Source organism: Scylla paramamosain, chromosome 1, assembly GCF_035594125.1.
Source record: "Scylla paramamosain isolate STU-SP2022 chromosome 1, ASM3559412v1, whole genome shotgun sequence".
In the NCBI taxonomy this organism is placed as follows: Eukaryota; Metazoa; Arthropoda; class Malacostraca; order Decapoda; family Portunidae; genus Scylla; species Scylla paramamosain.
The window spans coordinates 30,088,521-30,106,448 of NC_087151.1; the positions used below are offsets into that span (position 1 = coordinate 30,088,521).

General features: G+C 37.0%; 1 protein-coding gene, 1 long non-coding RNA gene and 1 other non-coding gene across 8 annotated transcripts in view; 2 read left to right on the top strand and 1 right to left on the bottom strand.

Annotated features, from left to right (window-relative positions):
- Window positions 1–2,112: 2,112 nt before the first annotated feature.
- Window positions 2,113–2,185, bottom strand: Trnav-cac (transfer RNA valine (anticodon CAC)). Its single transcript has one exon. It is a non-coding gene; the product is annotated as a tRNA-Val (tRNA).
- A 4,893-nt stretch (window positions 2,186–7,078) lies between these two features.
- The window catches only part of LOC135103211 (uncharacterized), a 48,503-nt gene continuing 37,653 nt past the window's right edge, over window positions 7,079–17,928 (top strand). For 5 of the 6 annotated variants that reach the window (XR_010269965.1, XR_010269967.1, XR_010269966.1 and 2 more), the window contains exons 1-2: window positions 7,079–7,428; window positions 16,766–17,117. The gene's annotated coding sequence lies outside the window, so the exon portion shown is untranslated. Of the gene's footprint in view, window positions 7,429–12,739; window positions 13,262–16,765; window positions 17,118–17,928 lie in introns of those variants that run through there. The other variant, XM_064009286.1, reaches the window with a different exon arrangement.
- On the top strand, window positions 9,340–9,798 carry LOC135100580 (uncharacterized). Its single transcript, XR_010268807.1, has 2 exons — window positions 9,340–9,507; window positions 9,655–9,798. It is a non-coding gene; the product is annotated as an uncharacterized LOC135100580 (long non-coding RNA).

Consider the following 17,928-nt stretch of genomic DNA (forward strand, 5'->3'; position numbering starts at 1 on the left):
CTTAAAGCACGCGTGTGTGTCAGTAAGAATAGAAATATTATGGTAAGAAATATTGTATTCGTGCCATGAACTGTCGCTTTGAATGGATCTACGGCAGGCTCTTCATCCCTTCCGTAGTGATGGCTCGTCTTTACTCATACATTTCATTAATCATAATAAAGAAATAACAAAGAAAGAGAAATAAACCTAATCGGCTATACAGTAAAAAGGGTAACGTGAGCCAAGATCTATTCCGCGTCCCAGTGTTGGTGTCGTTATTTTTCTGTCAATAATTTATGTTTAGCTGATTTATGGAATTTGGTCTGAGGTGAGATAAGTTATTGTAGTAACATGCATGGATTTGGGATGTGTGCTGCACTGCTGCTTTGGAGTCGTGGTTGTTTGTTGGGTAAACACTAAATTCATGACCATTACAAGCAAGTTGAAAGTGTTCCACAGTGCCTGGCTATGGTCTTCACTTGCCTCGTACTGGCTGCTGTGGATCGCTGGCGCTACTCGTCTTGCCTCTGGGTATCTCCTTACTTCCCCCTCCGTGTCCTCGGCAGGGCGTGATTCAGATGCCATTCAATGCTACATGGCATTAGGGGAATTTTACGAGTACGCGTTGTTTATGGAACTATGTATGGCAGATGGGAAACGCATCGGCATAGACAGGAATCCACAGGGAGATATGAAGTGTCAAAAGAAGTGGCATCCGTCAGAGATCCTGTTCATTTTTAGCAGCCTCCTTCCACACACACGCCTTCCCAAACGCTCCAGCCAGTTGTCTGAAGCAGCACATGCTGTTTCTACGACAATTAGCTCAATTTTCTAGTCTCAACATAAATGAGTAGCATGGTCACTCAGACAGGGAAATCTGAGGATGGGGATGAAGATTTCAGACAAACAATTTCATTCACTTCCAAATTATGCATTTCATTTCAGATCCATCTCTGGCAATGATAACATAAGGAATGATAACAACTAGTTCAGACTGAATTGTAACGTTTAATTCCTCAGATAAGAAAGGGTTGAATCCAATCTGATCACGGCATGACGGGGACGAGTCACAAATCACGAGGTTTGCAATCCATTAACGTACAAAAACATATCAGAAGACAGATCTTTAAATCCTTTAAGATTGTATTCATAGTACTTCTATTCAAAAGCAGGCTGAAATTCAGACAAAATATCACTGACAAAGAATATGAACATGACTTTTAGCTGACTTATGCATCCCGGGGACTGTCAGTTTTGCCCCCTTGACGGCACCAGTGAACCCGCCTTGTACCCGTCGCCTTCCTGCTCTGAATGTGTTTCTCAACAAATTTCAAACTATTCATAACAGGTGACCACGTAAGGGACAAGAAAGTTAAATTGGAAAAGTTAATAGCACGTGAGTATTTCCTTGACCGTACTCGTGGTCTTCTAAGAAGAGAAAAAAAAAAAAATAGACTATTAAGTGAATCTTTGAAATTGAAATATCACAATACTGAATTTTGACGCCATGAGACTCCTGAAAAAAAAAAAAAAATCCCTAATAGCGATTGGTATTCAAGCCAAAGGGAAGTAATCCTCATACTGACGTGACGCTGCCCGCCAGTTGTGGATCAGCCAAGTGCCAGACTCCCTTGCCTGGGGTTATTCTTTGTTTCACTTTGACAGTTATAACAAAAAGGAACGCAGCTATAAAAGTATATACGCAGATGAGAGTTTGGAAAACACATAAAAATATCAAATGCAGTCAGAAACGAAGGAAACTGGAAAAAAGAAAATGTTATCATATCTTGTTTTTTCAAAGTTCTCACAGAATAAAGGATAAAACTGGGTGAGAAGTTTTCTTAGAACTTCAGAGAATAAGAGGAGATAAGGGGATGAAGAAATCAATTCTTACATAGACAGACAAGACAAAGAGAAGAGGAGCGGCACTACATGAGGGAGGAAAAGCACGTGCAATGAAGAGGAGTTATTAAGATGCCTGAATAAGACAGCAATTAAGAGAAGGAAAACTGTGTCGAGATAAGAACATAAGAAATAAGGGAAGCTGCAGGACGCCACCAGGCTTACACGTGGCAGTCCCTGTATGAAATATACCTACTTATTTCCACTTATCATCCCCATCCATAAAATATGTGTTTTCGCCCGGGATCGAACCGGGGACCTTGCGCGTGTGAGGCGCACGTGATAACCACTACACTACGAAAACGACTTAAAATTTGAGGCAGAAAAATGAGAGGTGAGGAAAATGAAGAGCCGATACCCTTTCCTGTACCATGAGAAATGTACTCCGGGCCAACTGAGCCAAGCTAATGTCCGAGGTGAGGGAGTATTGAAGGAGAGTCTTTGCAAGAGCAGACTTCCCTCTGGTCGTTGAGAGACCTCAAACCAGCTGGCCAGAGAATAGAGGAAAAGGACATGCAGAAATTTACTTTCAAATGGATCAGTAGATCTGAGAAATTCATTACCAGAGGAGTGTGTCTAATAGAAGCCATGATAAAAACAATATCTTAAAAGTGTGCCAGACAAAATCTACCTTCGTCAGCTTTGGTTCGGCTAGTCAAGATACGCTAGATTTTTTTTCTTTCTTTTTACGTGTCAGAAAGACTGGCCAAGAGAAAGAAAGAAGAAAAAAATGAAAATAAAGCTTCCTCGCCTTGCCGCTCTCACAGGATGGAATCAATTACTATTGTCAAAAAAGTTTGTCCAGTTTAGTTCTGGCGGTCTCTGTAGAAAAGCTCAAGTCGTATGGAGGAGAAAAACAAAAGCAGAGAGTTCCAGAATTTACAAGTTTAAGGGACGAAAGACTGAAGATGCTGATTAAATCTGGCATTAGAAAGGTAAACAGGATAAGGATGAGAATGAGAAGAAACTCTTCTGGACACAGGACGGTGTGGGCGGTGGTGGGAGGGGAGCTGCATGAAGTGAGCACTTTCAGAAGTGCAGTAACCATGGAGAAGAGTAGCAGCCATTGAATAAATGAATATTTAAATAAATAAATTGACACAGTTCTTGAGAATTCACAGGCTCGGTTTCCTGTCTGAGCAAGGACCGACAGAGCATTCCTGATACCCAGATGCACATCCTGCCGCAGGGCGTGATCAGAACACAAAGGAATCCTACAGAAGCATGTAGCATGTAATGTGAACACGAGAACCCGGGCTGTTGTCTCGCCACTTCGCTGTTAGGGACAACTTGACGAAAACAACAGTGGTGATTTCAGAATTTAAGAGTAATGTTTGCCGTGATCTGTAGGAGACAATGGAATTCTTTTCTCTCCTTTTCACATCCCTGGCCTGGGGCGCCACCATTGTGTTCCTCAGTCTCTCACACCTCGGCGTCTTCATCAAAACACCACAGATCCTGACACGTGACAAACAACTCTGTATTTTATTTTCCCATTCCTTTTGCCAAAAACAAAAGTGACTTGGAAATGTCGCGTCACCCTCAGAGACAGCTCTGGTTAGTAACACACTGGTTGCTCATCAACTTTAGCATGTATATAATTTGCTTCTTTATTGATTGCTGACGCGGGCGAGACCACCACCACCACCACCACCGCCAACACCACGTCTTGCTCCCCCAACACACTAGGTTATCAGCACCAGGAGCTCTGCCTGCGTTTTACCTTCTTCACAAGTAAAATAAGTCAATATGATATAAATATACGTAAATTAAATATGTATAAATAAGTATATATATATATATATATATATATATATATATATATATATATATATATATATATATATATATATATATATATATATATATATATATATATATATATATATATATATATATATATATATATATGTATATATATATATATAACTCCAGTAAAGAAAAATACGCAAAAGATGATCGCTCTTACTTTTATCAACAAGTCAGAAAAAGGGTGACGAAGATGAAGGAAGAGAAGAAATACATACACACACACAAATTCAGAGAGAGAGAGAGAGAGAGAGAGAGAGAGAGAGAGAGAGAGAGAGAGAGAGAGAGAGAGAGAGAGAGAGAGAGAGACGATAGGAGAAGAGGCGAGACGAGACGGGACGAGATGCTACGACAGGAGCGAACAGTCACGTGTTTGGAAATGAGGTGACGTGAACAGAAGCATGGGAGCATCTCTGTGGTGAGAGGCGGGGGAGATAAACAGCACGTGAGTACAAGAACTTTACTGCGTGCGAGATATCTACTGGGAGACAAACAGGTACACGCCTAAGTGACAAACGCTATTTTATGTTATTGGTCTGATTGTGGTGTTTACTCGAGCGATCCAGATTGAAGTGGTGGGTGTTACGGATACAACTTTACCTACGCTCTGCAGCTGCCCCAAGTAGTTGGGGTCAGGTTGTTATTATTATCGTTGTTGTTGTTTTTGTTGTTGTTGCTTTCGTCTTAAAACTCGATAAAAACGTGAAATATTCATGTAATATTTTGTAGTTAACCGTTCCAGGCGCGAAGGTATGTGAATTTCTGAAAAGCTCCCGGAAGGATGCATGCACTTAGAAAAGATTGGGAACCGCTAATTTAGATTGAACCCAAAAAACGCAGACACTTAAGAACGAGAAGGAAGAGGAGGAAGAGGAGGAGGAAAAGGAGATAACGTGTCGCCTGGTAATCTGGGTGCCTCTACAAGTAAGATCAAGTACTAGTATATACTCTTAATTATCTAATCATTCACACAAGATCACTATGAGAGAAGAGCGTGCCGACCTTCCTTAACGTTTGGCTTCCCTCGCTACGCACCAATGTCTGTTATCCAAGGAATGTTATGATAAACATCTCAACGTCTTATCTCTAGAACTGTTAACATTCTCTCGCGAACGTTTCCGCGAAGAGCGTGGTGGTCTTTAAGTGTTTTCGTGGCTCTGACAATAGTTTAATGAGGATTTTGTGCCTGTACCGGAAACACTCCCAAAGAAATCCCGTGGCCTCTGCAAAACTTAATCTTTCAACGTCACTAGTGTCCTCCTTCGATTAAAAGCTCATTCCTCTCCTTCACTCTTTACAGGTCACTGTGTAACACGATTTCTGTCCTTGGGTAACGAGTGTTATTTTCTATTTGCTTATGCCTAGAAAACATGGAAAATCACTGATATTTATTTCTAACTTTACTTTTGTGGCAGGATAATGATATTTATAAAATTTACCTATTCCCATCGGGAGATAGTGGCGAACTTGAACTCTCATTTGTACAAAGTAGAAACAAAACGACATATGATACGAAAGTAGCATTTATTTATTCTAGGATTACATAAGTGAGACAATAAAACATTAAAAATGAATAGTTTTACGCATATACTGTAAATTGCCTTCACGAATCAGCCTCAAATATGGTCTGCCATCATGTTTTCATTATACGACCCTTGGTAGCGGTGTTCAGAGTCCAGCATATCTGGTGGAAGCGCTCGCCTTGCTCCTCGGAGTACGCCCCCATGTTCTCCTTAAATTTATCAAGATGAGCGTCAAAGATATGGATTTTGAGGGACATCCTGAAACCCATCTTGCCGTAGTTTCTCAGCAAAGTCTCAACAAGCTCCACATATTTTTCAGTTTCGTGATTCCCCAAGAGGCCAAGAACCACTGCGACAAAGCTGTTCCACGCTGCTTTCTCCGTCCTAGTGAGTTTCTTGGGGAATTCCTTGCACTCCATGACCTTCTTTATTTGTGGACCGACGAAGACACCGCCAACCACTTTTGCCGCAGACAACTTAGGAAAGATATTTTGGAGATACTCGAAAGCTGCAGACTCCTTATCTAGAGCTCTGATGAATTGTTTCATAAGGCCCAGTTTTATGTGTATTGGGGGAAACATTACCTTTCTGGGGTCCAACAATGGCTCCCATTTTACGTTGTTCTTCCCGACACTAAACTCGGTCCGCTGTGGCTAGTCCCACTTGCGGTAGTCTGCTATGGTGTTCCTGCTGTCGCAAAGGCAAAGATAACAAGGAAACTTGGTAAAGCCGCATTGGAGACCCATCAAGAAGGCCATCATTTTGAAGTCTCCGATAACTCCCAACCGTACTCTTCATATTTCAAGGCATCTAGCAAGAGGAATACACTGTTGTATTCCTCTTTGAGCTGGACAGAGTGAGCGAGGGAAAGAGATGGATACATGTTCCCGTTATGAAGCAGCACTGCTTTGAGACTCCTGCACACAAAACCAAAGTTAGTCAAATCCTTCATCAAAACAACTGTGACTAATGTATTAGTCATTTCATGCGATCGCTGCTTCCTTGTAAATATTGGTTAAACACGTTTACATACTTGTTTGAAATAAAATAGAAGAAATTGAAATGGTGATAAATACTCTTTTTAATTGATGTAATTAATCACATTGTACATTATACCTTACCACAGCATACCACATCACACCACACCACATCATAACACACCACACCATACCACACCACACCACACATCACTGAGCAATGTCATCTAACAGTTTTTGGACATTCTTAAGTACTGGAAAATTTTTGTTTCATCATTAATTAATTCCTCGTACAGAGTAGCAAAATCTCCTTCAGTTTCTCTTTTTCTTCCACGTTTCATGTACCCAATTTTCTTTTCTTTATTTTTTGTTAAGCAAGCATCTTGCTCTTCATCAATAATTATAACAATCATAGCCAACTCCACGTCTGAAAGGATATGTGTGCGTAGACGTCACGAAAGCGACATGGATATCACTGACACTAAACCTATACGATACTAATACGGCACTGATAGGTGTGAAACCATCTTTGAGTGTACTATTCAGGTAGTGTGCCCACTATCTGCCAATTTCACTGGGACAAAAGCACAATTAGGTAATTGTTAAGAACAAGAACAATAATAATAATAATAATAACAATAATAATAATAATAATAATAATAACAATAATAATATAATAAAAGGAGTTAAGCCATCTATATAGTTAGCTAGATTGATATTATCATTATTATTGTTATCATCATTATTACATATCAAGGTATCGTGACATTATTATTAATAATATGTTATTATTATTATTATTATTATTATTATTATCATTATTATTATTATTATTATTATTATTATTATTATTATTATTATTATTATTATCATTATCATATTTCAGCTATCCAACATCAGAACAGTATATGAATATGGCAAATGCTGTTTTGACATCATTTCCTGCCATCCTGAGAAACAGTGATTTCGAGGAGCATGAATTGCAGCTGCAATGGAAATTGCGCATCCAGCGCAAGTTTCAGAATTCAAGAAAGAGGCAGGATTCCTCAGTGACTGAGGTGATGTCAAGGAAAAAGAAGATCCCTTGCATAGCGCCAAAAGAGACTACGTGTCCACTGATGTATGGAGTAAAGGCTTACCTTCCACCAAGGCCCCATTCAGAAGATGATAAGTCATTAGAGAGACATAGACAGTGGCCTGCTCTACATTGGATGAAGAAAGATCCCGAGTTAGATAAGGTATGTGATATTTGTACGCTTGATTTATCTTTTTTATATTTCAGAGACTTCTTTACTGGTGTTGTTTAAAAATACCTGCTCTTATGTAAGCAATTTCAATGGTACTGGTGGATAGCCACTGAAAAATGATGCTCATATATATATATATATATATATATATATATATATATATATATATATATATATATATATATATATATATATATATATATATATATATATATATATATGAGGGAGAGAGGGAGGCTGGCGGGACAGTCAACTTATGAAAACTAATTTTACTTTAATGATTTTCCTCAGGCTGAACGCCTCATGCAGTTGACACTCTCTGAGAGACGCAAAAAAAATTATCAATGGGAACATTCTTGTAGCAGAAATCCTGAACTTGTACCCGTGGATTCAGACTTTTGAGGGCGTAGGTGTGTATATATGTACACTTTATGGATTTTGCTACATATTGTTACTAATTGTCAACTTTATTTGTAGGGCTATAATGTATATAGCTATTTATATTTTATAGTAGGTAATTGATATTTAACTACTGGTACTTCCATTCTCCCTCTCAGGCTCAAAGGCCTCAGTGACGAGAGATAAGCACTCATAACTAAGTACAGTTATTGCAGATGCTCATCTCTGCAACCTTCACTTATAATTATTTGATGCTTATATCTTTACAGATAATCAAGGAGTTCCTGAGATTAGAACCACAAGCGGATGAACCAGACCCAAGAGTAGCAGTTTTGAAAGGGCTGGAGAAATATAGGCTCCCAATAATTGCCATTCTCAAAAAAAGAAAAGCAGTTCCTCTGTATATGGAAACCTTACTTGAACTCTATGACCACGATGAAAGTCAATGCGAGTAATGTCTAGTTCAATTTGTTCATTTCAGTAGCTGGTAGCAATTTAATATATGTATCTTTTCATCATTAGCAATGCATCTTTCACTTTTATAGGCCTAATATTCATGAAACTATGCTGCATGCAAAAACCAAACATTGTATTAAGCATGACCTATCTAACTGTAATGCTTGCACCAATTTCTATAAAGGTACTAATTTAATTGTTAAATTCCTGCTCTTCTATCAAATTTTTGGCTGAGTGCTATGGCTAAATAATTGTTTGCAGCATAAGTGATGTTAAAGATTTTAATAGGTGTAAAGCATCTCTCTCTCTCTCTCTCTCTCTCTCTCTCTCTCTCTCTCTCTCTCTCTCTCTCTCTCTCTCTCTCTCTCTTTCTCGTAAGGAAAGACATTATTTCTAGTGTAAATAAACCCAATAGGCTGTCCAATTTGAAATTTAAAATGTAAATATTATCAATCTTTTTAGAAATATTAGCTGCATCCTCTTCCCTTGCAGTCCAATAAGACAGGTCACTAATTCGTGTGGAGATAGAATTCTTGGAGTCACCTTTGCCGGCAGTAGCGCAAGTGCAAACAGTCTGATAAAGGTTTCTTCCATGGTTGTGATGAAGTTCAGGACTTCTCACACTGTTTCGATAGATATGATGAGAAGAATCGGGAGTTCGGAACATCAGTGCATTATGTCGGGGCATGTAGGTTCGGCTGGGGTTTTCTTTCTTTCTTTCTTTTTTTTTTTTTTTCGATCAGTACTCATCATATTCTTACGAGGACTTGCTAGACAAAGCATTATTGCATTATGATATTACCCAAATAGTGTCTCAAGTAAAAAACATAACCGCATACTCGTACAAAAGATTTGCTGCTGTGACACAAAGGACAAAAATCATTAGTATACTGGTCGTTCTAAGCATTCAATCAAAATGCTTGTCATTCATATAATTAGTAGAACCATCGAGGAGCTTTATTTTTGTTAATTCTTATGTGATAAAGCAATAATTACAGGAGACTTTTAAAAGATTGGAACTTAAATTAGTGGACTGTCCTATTGGATGTGACCATATCTTCACTTTTTCCTTACACAGTTAATTTTCTTTTGTTTATTTGATTTACTTATTATCATTTTTATTTATATATTTATTTATTTGCACCAGATGCTTGCTTAGTTATATTGGGGTTACTTCACCTGCTTGGAGAAAGGAAAGACTCCATTTTTACTAAGGTTAAATTTCAGTACCTTTGATTTTAGAGTGGTGTGTATATATTGAAATTTCTGAATATATTATCACCTTAAGATATACATCTACATATAAATTTTATTTTAATGTCAAAATGTTATTAATGTTTACACTATTATTTCTTCCTTAAGGTACCAGAAGAAGAACTAAGAACAGGGCAGTCTAGTGTGTATTTGATGGTGCATCTGTAGCTGAACCAACATGTATTTCTATGGCTGTAGTCTCATTGGTAGCAGGGCTTTGTGTTTAATATTGAACACCCAAAAAATTGTGAACATTTCCTCTGTTTCACAACATCCCATCTCTTAGGTATCAAGTATGACAAAGGTAACACTTCAAAAACAAGATCTCTACTTGTAAAACTCAATGAAGTAAAGACAGAATTGAGCTACAAAAATGCATAAATCTGCTTCTAAATATATTCAACTCCACACATAATGCCTCTCTCTCTCTCTCTCTCTCTCTCTCTCTCTCTCTCTCTCTCTCTCTCTCTCTCTCTCTCTCTCTCTCTCTCTCTCTCTCTCTCTCTCTCTCTCTCTCTCTCTCTCTCTCTCTCTATCACACACACACACACACACAACACACACACACACACACACACACACACACACACACACACACACACACACACACACACACTAGTCAATTACTAGTTAAAGATTAATCAGTGAAATAAATACATAACATTATGTTAATAAGTTTTCTAAAAGGAAAAGGAAATACTTGTACTTCCCCTTCCCCCCAACCCAGTATTCATGAAATCTTACTGAATTGTTCTTATGTTATATATATATATATATATATATATATATATATATATATATATATATATATATATATATATATATATATATATATATATATATATATATATATATATATATATATATATATATATATATATATATATATATATATATATATAATGAATGGAAAGTAGACTCACTCTCTCTCTCTCTCTCTCTCTCTCTCTCTCTCTCTCTCTCTCTCTCTCTCTCTCTCTCTCTCTCTCTCTCTCTCTCTCCAAATTGGGAAGTATTCTTCATGTACCATATGATGCATATATATATATATATATATATATATATATATATATATATATATATATATATATATATATATATATATATATATATATATATATATATATATATATATATATATATATATATATATTTTATGCATTTTTTACCTTTTTTTTTTTATTTCTCTATGGTATTGCAAGTGATATGTGAAGCTTCTTTATTACTGTTCTGAGCATTTCTGTAGATTTGTTTAGATAGTATATCCCATAGAAATACTCATTTTCTTTTTTTGTGTGGCTTTAAAGGATTAATGGTGACATATGGATATGATCTGGGTTAAAAGCTTGTACAAATAAGGTTAAATGTCTATTTTTGCACTGGTTGTTTCCCTAAGTTTCTTAAAAGTACTGTGATATAATGATTAGCAATGGACTAATTAATTATTCTTTACAGGGTCTGTAACTCCTTACATTTATTTTATGTTAACTTTACTTACATAGTTTTTCCTTTAGTTTATGAATGGGAGTAAGGTTTAATATTCATATCTTAAGAGATGCTTACTTTCTTTTCCACATTGCAAGTTTTAGTGATTAATACTCACAAATGTGTATTATTTACTTAATGGCTTGTCAAAAAAAGGTTGTTTTTGTGTTGCTTTTTTTTTTCTCTCATGCTAGGATGAAGTGTTACTAATGGAGTTTATTTTTTACATCTGTTTTATATATCATTACAGTTTTGAGGGGAGCTTTCTGTTAAATGTTCAAGTGAAAAGCATATTATACTATATATGATAAAAATTATAGTGTTTATTTTTTTTTATTTTTTTTTTTTTTAATGCAATGAAATGGAGGGAACATTTAATTGTATATGAATATATTGAATTTATTACCTATTCTTTCCCTAACCTTAAGACAGCAGTAGCTAGCTGCTTGTATTAAAGGTACTAATGATTCATCATCTGTCTAAGAAAGACTAACTAATTAATCATTTAATTGACTAACCTATGATCCACTTTACTAATGTGGTTAGTAGAAGCAGTGAACAGTACGAAGGCATTAGTCAGATATATTTGAGTAAGACCATACTCAGGTTGAGTGCTCAGTTAGTCACAAATTGAATAACATTATGTTAGTCACTGTTACTAATGCTGCCACTCGTTCTAGACCCCATGGGTTTTACTAAGAAAAGTTAGTCAGCACGACTAACTTTGGTTTTGTGTGATATATAAAGGTACTAGGCCTTGCTGGCGCCCGAGAGTGTAAGAAAGGCAGGAAAAGTGAGTGGCGAGTGTGTGGGGCGACACTGTACCCTCCCCACGGTTTTGGAGGACAAAGTGAAAGATGGAGGCGGAAGGAAGGGCCAGTGAGCTGCGTATGCTTGACCTCTGAGTGGACGTAGGGGGAAAAAAAAAATGACACGTTTCGGAAATAACTTGTATCATAAGTAGAGAACGTGCATCCCGTTAAGCAGCCGCGCATTGCAAGGCCACGAGAGTACGTGGTATGATCGCAAGTGACACGTCCGGAAATCAGCGTTTAATTGTGTGTGTCTTAATAGAAAAAAATAGCTGATTTCCAAATTATACATCAAAGTATGACCTCCTCTAGTTCAGGAGAGTCCTTCGTATAAATGCACTGGTGTGTGTATGTGTGTGTGAATGTTATTGCTAGTTATCTCTCTTTCTCTCTCTCTCTCTCTCTCTCTCTCTCTCTCTCTCTCTCTCTCTCTCTCTCTCTCTGTCAGTAGTTGCACAGGTCTTCAAGGGTATTTTTACGGTTTTAGTGACAGATTAACAACATTTCTACATTAATAACAGGAGAAACACCATTGAAAACCCTGATAATCATCTTTATAGCTTTGAAAAACAGTCGTGAAGAGAGAGAGAGAGAGAGAGAGAGAGAGAGAGAGAGAGAGAGAGAGTAGGAGCATTTCAGTTGAGCCTATTCTGCCCTGGTTCGTGTTTGCTGCGGTGACACGGTGCCGCACTGAGTGAAGATTGCGTTCATAATCACTTATCGGGGGTGGAGTGGGGAAAGGAGAGTCAGAAAGTGAGGATATTTATATTATTTGACATATTATTTGATAGCATGTCAACTTTTTTTTTTTTTTTTGTGTGTGTGTGTGTGTGTGTGTGTGTGTGGGTGGGTGTTGGATCAGTGACAGGTGGCGCTGGGGAGTTACCACGGCGAGCGGCTGGCTGGCTGCAGTGTTTTGGTCAGCACTGGTCAATCTTGCCCTACACGCTCTATTAACCAGTGTTTCCGTCAGTCGTGAAGAGAGAGAGAGAGAGAGAGAGAGAGAGTAGGAGCATTTCAGTTGAGCCTATTCTGCCCTGGTTCGTGTTTGCTGCGGTGACACGGTGCCGCACTGAGTGAAGATTGCGTTCATAATCACTTATCGGGGGTGGAGTGGGGAAAGGAGAGTCAGAAAGTGAGGATATTTATATTATTTGACATATTATTTGATAGCATGTCAACTTTTTTTTTTTTTTGTGTGTGTGTGTGTGTGTGTGTGTGTGTGTGGGTGGGTGTTGGATCAGTGACAGGTGGCGCTGGGGAGTTACCACGGCGAGCGGCTGGCTGGCTGCAGTGTTTTGGTCAGCACTGGTCAATCTTGCCCTATACGCTCTATTAACCAGTGTTTCCGTCTTCCCGACACCTTCTTCCTGCACCAAGCACCGTCAAGCATCACCAGAGAGGCACGAGTACGTAAGGTGAGTCCAGCGGGGCCAGTCTCCCTTCAGTCAGCCTTACTGCCTTCACAACACCCTAATCCTCCCTGGAGTGTCTTGTATTCGTTTATTTAGAATTCATTATTCGTTATTTAGTTTTTTTTAGGGATTAATTATTTATATTTAGGTTTTGTTTACGTCTGAGTCTGGAAAGAGTTGGAAATTTATTCAAATATTTAATGTTCGCCAATATGTAAACAAGCCATCAGCTGTGTTATTAGCCATTATTTGCCTCGTCTCTCACTTATTGTAAGCCTAACATATCACAAGATGGATCCACATGTCTAGCCTTTATATCCGCTGGTCAGATATATCCGTCATTGCCTGGTTTTGGTGTTATATAGGAATAAATAAGACAACATGGCCGCCGGCTCCCCCACTGAGGTCGCCGCCGAGGGCCGCCATGATGGACTGGCACCTGTTCCGGCTTGTTGGTTCCAATATTTTTTTCAATTTTTTCTGAATTAATTTATTTGGCTTGTATAGTAAGATTTTATGGTTTCTAAAAATATTTCGTTGCTTTTGAAGTGTTTTTCTTGCTTCAGTTAAGTAAATGTGCTGAATTTGGTGTTGTTTTTTTATGTAAATAAGGGGCAGTTTGTACGGTGAAATTTACCCAGCCTGGTTTTTGGCTTTTTTATTTGAGGCTTTAATGAAGATTTTATTGCTTCAAAAAATCGTTTATGATTTTTAAAGTATGTTGCGTTCCTGTTGAGTTAAGTATGTGGAATTTGAATAGGCTTATTGTCCCGTTGAAAGTGGTGATTTTGTCATTTTTTTGCTTCTTTATTTTTTTATTATAGCTTGTAACTAAGTGTGCATTATTTTAAAAAATAGTTCAGATTTTTTAAAATGTCTTTTTACCAGTGTAAAGTGGAATAGGTGGACTTTTCAGTGTTTTTAATGGTGTCAAAATTTCCAACACTTTTTCCATATTTCACATAATATTTCTTTATAACTACTGAGACTAGAGGTGTTTTGATATTGTGAATATTAATTCAAGTAATTGTCAAGTCAGAATATATAATGCATTCGAGCCTAGCTTCATTTTTTCTATGGGTCAATTTCAAAATGAAATACGTAACGTACGTATGGCAGCGGGGCGCCGGCACCTCGCCTGTGACGTCATCAAGGATTCAGGACTCGGTCTGCTCCAGAGCCTCCTCAATATTTACCGTAATTTCCAGTGTTTTCCAAGTGTTTCCAGCTGTTTCTAAAGTCAGGCGTGTAGATAGTTGTAGTAGAAGGAAGAAAATAAGAGAAATGAAAGAGGAGAAGGAAGAAATAAAAAGAAATGGAGGAGGAGGCAAAACAGGTAAACAATATTTAGCTTAGTTTCCCTTGCTGCGCTGCAGTTCTCTAATATTTGGTGTGTTTTGGGTGTTTTATGTGTTTAGGATGTATGTAGGAATATTGTGGGGTTTTTAGAGTGTGTTTTGGTGGTGTTTAGGTGTGTTTTGGGTGTATATTTGCTGTTATCATTGTGTTTTGGGTGAATTTTGGGTGTTTTAAATGTGGTTTAGGATGTTTTTAGTTATATTGTAAGTGGTTTGAGTCGTGTGGGGTGTTTTGAGTATATTATGGGATGTTTTTGTGTGTTATGAATGTGTTTGGGGGTATATTGAGGTGTAGTGGGTTTGTTTTGGGTTTATTTTCTGTTTTAAGTGTTTTGGTGAGTTTGGGTGTGTGTGTGTCGGGTCTTTTGAGGTGTATTTGATTGTGTGCAAGTAGTTTTGGGTCTTTAAGGGTGTGTTTGTGGCGTGTTTGTGGTGTTGAGTGGTGCTTTAAGTGTGTTTTGGATGTTTTGATGTGTTTTGGGTGTGTTTGATGAGTTTTGGGGTGTTGTAGTGTATTTTGGGTGTTTTAAATCTTTTGAGTGTGTTTGGATGAGTTTTAGGTATATTGGGGTGCTTTGAGTGTGTTTTGGATAAATTTAGTGTGGTTGGGGTGGGTTATTTGGATATTTTCAGATGTTACAGGGTGTTTTGATTGAATATTCAATATTTGGTTGTGTTTAGGTGAGTGTAGTGGGTATTTTGGGGTGTTGTGATGTGTTTTGGTTGTGTTTTGGATGTTTTGAGTGTATTTTGAGTGTGTTTTGGTAAGTTTTGTTGCATGTAGGGATGTTGAGTGTTATATATATATATATATATATATATATATATATATATAATGGGAAGGCAATGAGAAGAGGGACAAAAGAACATGGGATGCACCGCCAGTGTTCATACCGGGATCTGATGTCAGTTCTTGTGAAGGGCCAGAATGCATATTCCTGAAGTCTGGAAGGAGTCATCCGCCAGCCTGTATGGACACTAGGCTGTAGCTCCAAAACTAACTGTAGGATTCTCTCTAAAATAGTCTCATTGAGATTCTCGCACAAAATTACCTATATGTAACTTAATCTAACCTAACCTAACCGCTACAAGAGTAAATGGGCCAAAACATTACCAGACTTCGGGAATATGCCTCCAGAGGGATACGGGTTAAGGTCGCTTCACACACATCAGTGCCGTATTCGTTCCGTGCTGTTCAGTGCTTCAGTGTCAGTAAAAAAAAAAAATTCATCATTTTGGAATTCAGCGGAAGCATTTACACACGTCCGGCGAAGTACCGTGTTTTGACTGAAGTGATTGTTACGTCTCCGTTCCGTGAAATGGAATATCATCGTCACTGGTATTTTAAAAATTTTCACGGATGTCGGACAAGTGTTTGAAATAAAATAGAAGAAATTGAAATGGTGATAGATACTCTTTTTAATTGATGTAATTAATCACATTGTACATTATACTTACCAGAACACACCACATCACACCACACCACATCATAACACACCACACCATACCACACCACACCACACATCACTGAGCAATGTCATCAAACAGTTTTTCGACATTCTTAAGTACTGGAAAATTTTTGTTTCATCATTAATTAATTCCTCGTACAGAGTAGCAAAATCTCCTTCAGTTTCTCTTTTTCTTCCACGTTTCATGTACCCACTTTTCTTTTCTTTATTTTTTGTTAAGCAAGCATCTTGCTCTTCATCAAGAATTATGACAATCATAGCCAACTCCACGTCTGAAAGGATATGTGTGCATAGACGTCACGAAAGTGACATGAATATCACTGACACTATATGATACTAATACGGCACTGATAGGTGTGAAACCACCTTTGAGTGTACTATTCAGATAGTGTACCCACTATCTGCCAATTTCACTGGGACAAAAGCACAATTAGGTGATTGTTAAGAACAACAACAATAATAATAATAATAATAATAATAATAATAATAATAATACAATAAAAGGAGTTAAGCCATCTATATAGTTAGCTAGATTGATATCATTATTATTGTTATCATCATTATTACATATCAAGGTATTGTGACATTATTATTAATAATATGTTGTTATTATTATTATTATTATTATTATTATTATTATTATTATTAGTGTTATTATTATTATCATTATCATATTTCAGCTATCCAACATCAGAACAGTATATGAATATGGCAAATGCTGTTTTGACATCATTTCCTGCCATCCTGAGAAACAGTGATCTCGAGGAGCATGAATTGCAGCTGCAATGGAAATTGCGCATCCAGCACAAGTTTCAGAATTCAAGAAAGAGGCAGGATTCCTCAGTGACTGAGGTGATGTCAAGGAAAAAGAAGATCCCTTGCATAGCGCCAAAAGAGACTACGTGTCCACTGATGTATGGAGTAAAGGCTTACCTTCCACCAAGGCCCCATTCAGAAGATGATAAGTCATTAGAGAGACATAGACAGTGGCCTGCTCTACATTGGATGAAGAAAGATCCCGAGTTAGATAAGGTATGTGATATTTGTACGCTTGATTTATCTTTTTTATATTTCAGAGACTTCTTTACTGGTGTTGTTTAAAAATACCTGCTCTTATGTAAGCAATTTCAATGGTACTGGTGGATAGCCACTGAAAAATTATACTTGTGTATATATATATATATATATATATATATATATATATATATATATATATATATATATATATATATATATATATATATATATATATATATATATATATATATATATATATATATATATATATATATATATATATATATATATATATATATACATATATTATATACATGTATATATATATATATATATATATATATATATATATATATATATATATATATATATATATATATATATATATATATATATATATATATAAGGGAGAGAGGGAGGCTGGCGGGACAGTCAACTTATGAAAACTAATTTTACTTTAATGATTTTCCTCAGGCTGAACGCCTCATGCAGTTGACACTCTCTGAGAGACGCAAAAAAATAATCAATGGGAACATTCTTGTAGCAGAAATCCTGAACTTGTACCCGTGGATTCAGATTTTTGAGGGCATAGGTGTGTATATATGTACACTTTATGGATTTTGCTACATATTGTTACTAATTGTCAACTTTATTTGTAGGGCTATAATGTATATAGCTATTTATATTTTATAGTAGGTAATTGATATTTAACTACTGGTACTTCCATTCTCCCTCTCAGGCTCAAAGGCCTTAGTGACGGGAGATAAGCACTCATAACTAAGTACAGTTATTGCAGATGCTCATCTCTATAACCTTCACTTATAAT